General features: G+C 37.7%; 1 pseudogene; it reads right to left on the bottom strand.

The window, feature by feature from the left end:
• Positions 1-1,498: 1,498 nt before the first annotated feature.
• Positions 1,499-1,990, bottom strand: LOC149557637 (pathogenesis-related protein 1 pseudogene; annotated as a pseudogene).
• Between the last annotated feature and the right edge of the window lie 4,067 nt (positions 1,991-6,057).

Raw genomic sequence — 6,057 nt, 5'->3', positions numbered from 1 at the left:
GAGATTCGAATGACGACGTCTTTCTGTTAAAATACTATCATAACAAGTGACAAACGTGCATCTAAGTGGCTGTTACGAAGTATGTTTCTCTATTCACACTCTAAAAGATTCAAAGATTCAAAGTTAATCGAATTATAAGAATATTTATCATTCTATCAGACAAAAGTCAAAGCTCTCGCTGTCAACTGAACTATGTTGTTTATTATGTCATATTGTCGTTGTGTTCGTACTACACGGTGAAAGCAGAATTAATTGGACAAATTTCCAGTACAGGAGCATATTTGTTCTCCAGTTCACGGAATAACTTTTTGGGATAAACATTCTCCGAGAAAAGTGATTTAAACTTCCTATTGCCTCATTTTAACTTGCAATGGTTTGATTCACTATACATGTTCTGGCTGTTGTTCTATAATTTAAATTAATTTATCTTACTGTTCTCTATATAAGCTAATCTTTTGGACTTATTAGTTCGTTTATACAAATAAAAAGAGAATTTTGAATGTAATTGTTTTACAAAAGACTATTCTTTTAATTACTTTTTATATTTTCTAAGAAGTTACATTATTTTCTTAAAATAGTTCAGATTTAATTCTTAAGCTAATAGAATAAACTTAAACTGTAAACAGTGATGATGTATGTATATGTAAATTATCTAGGAAAAACAAATGAATAATAATAATAAGCATATTCAAAAATATTTTTTAATAATTGTGGAATTAAAGTGTATATCACAATTAGAAATGAATTTCTGGTATTAGAAAAGGATTAATAAGGATAAGTAAGACTTATATCATAAGAGTACATTGTGAAAATTAACACTATTGCAGTCACTAATTATTAAACTGCTAAAACTAAATTCCAAGCTAATATCCAAAAATAACACAACTGCAACTTCATCAATAAAATACACAATTATTTGCCAATTAATCACATGTGGGCTAACAGTTACCTAAAAGTAACAAGTATATCATTTGGTATGTATTTTTACAATGATTAGTGTTATGAAGTGTCCAAATCTAAATGAAGTCTACAAGAATATAGTCTTTAATTTTAAGTTGGACATTATTATATTAAATTTAGATTTTTTAAACTATATGAATTTTTTTTTATCATCATATAATGTAAATTCTAAACTTAAGAATCAATCTAAAATTATTTGCAACTTTTTCTCTTCAATTTCAATCTCAAGTTTGTCTGCATCAAAATTTGTATATTTGTAAATAATCATTTCCTCTTTCATATCCTTAAATTAAAAGAAAACTTATAGACCTGGTACCATGATTCAATAGTAGAAGAAATCTAAATTTTAACTCAGTTTTTCTTTACTCATCCTCAAAGATAAACCCAAAGAAACATCAATGCACTAATGAATAGCAACGCAGCAACAAAGAATGGTAATGGTGGCGGTGTTATTCTAAATGTGAAAAGCTACGCCAACACAAACAATAATATTCAACACTTCACAATTTCAAAATCTGTGCTCCCTATACCTAACCAATTAATAAGGCCTATTGCCAATATAATTGCCTGGTGGATCATAGCTGCATATAACCCATGTATCATTGCTATTACATTTGATGATTGAACACCCAACACTTTCTGTTGTCGCCCACACAATCTGAGTATAATGTGTACAATCATCACCTGTGCAAGTGTTAGTAGCATGAACATACCACTTCTTCTCATCAATCCAAGCATTTACTGCATGTTGACGAGTCCAATTTGGGCCTCTTCCCCAGAATATATTCTCGCCGTATGGCGAATCCTCCGAATGCTGAAGAAGGCAGTCATTTCTTCTCTATCTCGCATAATTCCGAGCAAAAGCAGCAACTGTGTTGTTCCATTCGAGCGCTGCAACTCCGACAGCTTTTCTCGCCACATTCTGCGGATCAATGAAGTCTGAAATGGCCGCAAAGTTCGTCAATCCTTGTACACAGCTTAATAACCCCACCACCAACACAGGCACGACAAGATGGAAAAATTGACTCATTCTGGACACTGTACAAATTGTATTAATCTCACAATAAAAATTGATAACAAAGAAGGGGATTGAAATGTAATCTAATTCAACAATAACAATTGATAACCTGTCTGTACAAGAGATTGAGATATGATGTTGTGGTGTTGTTAATTATTGTTAGTTGGACAGCTGTTATTTCTGACCCGAAAATAGCAGCACTATTTATGGGTAGCTTGGACAGCTGTTCGTCCTTATCTATGAATAGCGGTTGTATTTATGGGTGGTTTGGACAGTTGTTTGTCCACTTGCCAAAAAATAGTAAATGGTTATTATTTACTAATTTTGGTGATTCCTTTTGGACACTTTGCAACCAATTCTATTATTGACTGTCGAGTTGTCTTAATCTCAGTTGTTGGTTAGATTTAATCTCGGTCATTGGTTTACCAACAGGAGTAGTATAGAAAGGGGTCATTGGGTCATTTGGACACATGAAGCTTTGGGAGAAACGTTTGCAGTGTTAGCAAGGGCATAGTGTTAGCGCAGGGATAGCAGTGAGGAATATCAATGGGAGAAATTAGGAGGTTGTCGGAGTTCTGCCAGTGAGAGGCAAATAATTATGTATCTCTTGATTTGCTGAAGTTTAATATAATTCCTTATCTATAGAACTGGTTTTCCCTTAGGGGTTTTTCCAGGGACAATTTGTCCGAAAATATTGTGTTCATTGTGTTGCGCATTTCTTTCCGTATTTTAAGTGAAGTTGCAGTTGTGTTATTTTTCAATATTAGCTGAGAATTTGTTTTTAGCAGTTTAATAATCGTTTATGATAGGAGATTAATAATCAGTGACTGCAATAGTTAGATTTTTCACATGGTATCAGAGCATTGTTAAGGGTAGAAGAGTTTTGCCCTAGGAAAGAAATTTTGATCTCTTTAGATTCATTATTTCTTTAAACCCTTGAGATGGCTTCAGCTGGTTTGAGAGATCAGGATAGATTGGATGGTGCCTCAAATTTTGGTGTCTGGAAGGCCAGAATTTCTTTATTGTTGGAAGAGAATGGTATCAAGGATTATACTACCAGTGGTGTACCTGATCCGTAGCCACGTCCCTATGTAGACTTCACCTATAGAATTGTAGGGGCGGCCCCACTGATTCAGTACAGATGCAATGAATGGACGGCCAAAAAAACTAGGTGGTAGAAGAGCCTGCCTTTGATGTTTCCATGTCTGTACCAACGGATGCAACACAGCTTGTAGCATATAGGAAGGACGATGCCAAAGCGAGGAGGATTATCCTTGATGGTGACAAGGATCATATTGTTCCACATATCTCAGAGCTAGATACAATATAGAAGATGTGGGACGCCATTCTAAATCTGTACCAGAATGCTACCACCAACAGGAAGTTGATTCTCAGAGAGAAGCTAAAGAATACCTGGATGAATCAGGCAGAAGATGTCACAAGTTACCTCACCAGGCTCAGACTTGTCAAGGATGAGTTAGCAGCTGTTGGAGATAGCCCTAGTGATGATGAGCTAGTGAGAATAGCCCTAAATGGGTTTACTAAACAATGGAGTGTCTCTGTTCAAGTTGTCAATGGACGAGATACTTTACCGAGTTGAGATCGACTATGGACTGATTTCACTCAGGAGGAGTTTAGACTAAGTCTTGTCAATGGGGCCAACAAGAGTCAGAAAAATGAGGTGAAACAAGAGAATGTTGCCCTAGCTAGTAAAGGGAAAGCAAAGAAGGGATCTAGCAAAGGATCAAATTCACAAAGTGAAAAGAAGGACCTTTCTAAGGTCAAGTTCTTTGGATGTCACGAGTTTGGCCACTATGTTAGTGATTGCCCAGAGAGGAAAAAGGGTAAGAAGCAGGTGGCAGCTTCAGCAAGTGCAGAAGAACTCTCCAGCAGAATGGAAGATGAGTTTGCACTCATAGCTTGTATGGTTAGCTCAACCTCACAGTGTGTTTGGTATATAGATAGTGGGGCGTCATTTCATATGACAGGAGTTAGAGAGTACTTCTCCAGTTACAAGGAGGACACCAACATCTAGATTTCTATGGGAAACTTGTCCAAACTCAACCCTGTTGGGAAAGGGACTGTTCAGTTTTAGAGGGAGAATGGAAAGACAATTCCTCTTCATGATGTGTTATATATGCCAGGCTTAGGTATGAATTTGATTTCTGTATCTATTCTTCAGGATAGGGGGTATAATATACTCTTTAGAGGGACACATGTGTTGATTAAGAACAAGGATTGGAAATCACCCATAACTATTTAGAGTTAGGGGTGGTTGCCTTTATAGATTGCAGTTTGATACTCCTAAGGCACTTATGAGCAACAGTAATCCTAGAGATCTTGGAGAGCTATGGCATAGGAGGATGGGCCATATTCATCATGGAGCACTTTGATTTCTTTGTGAGACCATGACAGGTGTTCCAAAGGTGAGCATAGAGCATGACGATGTATGTAAGGGATGTGTGTTGAGGAAGTTTGCGAAAGCATCTTTTCCAAGGAGTGACACCAGATCTAAGGGTGTTCTTGATCTAGTACATTCAGATGTTTGTGGACCGATGTCAATGAAATCTATCAGAGGATATGAGTACTATCTTACTTTTATTGATGACTTCTCTAAAAATACCTAGATATTCTTCTTGAAGACTAAGGATGAGGTTTTCAGTCGATTCCAAGAGTTCAAAGCTCTTGTAGAGAACTCGATAGGAAAGAAGATAAAGGTTCTTCGATCAGATAATGGAGGCGAGTACAAAGGAAATATCTTCCAGGAGTTCTATACCAGAGAAGGAATCAAGAGATAATGGACTTTTCCTTACAATCCACAAAAAAATGGAGTTGCTGAGAGGAAGAACCGTTCTATATCAGAGGTAGCAAGAGCTATGCTACATGACCAGGACATGCCCCGTTACTTATGGGTAGAGGCCTGTAATACAACAGTCTACATTTAGAATAGAGTTCCACACAAGGTGCTAGGGAAGATGACACCAGAGGAGGCTTTCACAAGGAAGAAGCCAGATGTTAGTCACTTCAGCATATTTGGGAGTTGGGCATATTGTCATATTCTTGGAGATACACGTACAAAGCTAGATTAGACTACAGAGAGGGGGTACTTTGTTGGGTACAGTGAGACCTCAAAGGCATATAGGATTTTCATTCCAGGGACTAAAAGAATTATTGTCAGACGGGATGTCAAGTTCATGGAGGACAAGGCATTCAGGAGATCCAGAGATTTGCCAGCAGATGATCAGAGTGAGCAGCCAACAGAAGCTCCAAGACCAAGTCAAGGGCAACAAAGCTCAAGTACAGTTACCAGTACGAGTGTAGACTCAGTTAGTGAAGATTCATAGAGTATGGAGCAACAAGTGCAACATGAAATGCATCTAGAAGACTTAGAGGTTGACATTTCATCCTCTATAGTTGGCAGCAGGAACCATATGGTTCCAGATACACAAAGGGATACTCAGGAGTTTGTGGGAGCTCCTAGGAAGAGTACTAGACAGCGAAGACAACCAGCCAAGTTCAATGACTATGTGGCATTAGTTAGTCAGTTGGTAGATAGTGAGCCTTCTAGCTATCAAGAAGCTACAGAACATCAAGTATGGCGAGATGCTATGGTTGAGGAATATTCTTCAATAATGCAGAATGATGTGTGGGAGGTAGTACCTAGACCAAAAGATAGGGCTATAGTTGGATCACGCTAGATCTATAAGATAAAGCACGGTGCAGATGGTAGCATCGAGAAATACAAGGCTAGGTTTGTGGCAAAGGGGTTCTCGTAGAAGGAGGGAATAGACTATGAGGAGACATTTGCTCCAGTTGCTAGGTATACTTCTATATGAGTTGTAATCTCACTTGCAACACAGATGGGATGGCAAATCCATCAAATCGATGTCAAGACAACATTCCTCAATGGTGAGTTGAAGGAGGAGGTATACATAGAACAACCAGAAGGCTTTGTAGCACACAGCAAAGAGACCCACGTGTGCAGATTGAAGAAAGCATTATACAAACTCACGCAAGCTCCTAGAGCGTGGTATGAGTGCATTGATACATACTTGCAGAAAATGGGCTTTGTGAAGAGT

The sequence above is a fragment of the Cupressus sempervirens genome, chromosome 5 (assembly GCF_028749045.1).
Source record: "Cupressus sempervirens isolate cs-2001-9-10 chromosome 5, ASM2874904v1, whole genome shotgun sequence".
Lineage (NCBI taxonomy): Eukaryota > Viridiplantae > Streptophyta > Pinopsida > Cupressales > Cupressaceae > Cupressus > Cupressus sempervirens.
This window is presented reverse-complemented; position numbering and strand designations above follow the sequence as displayed.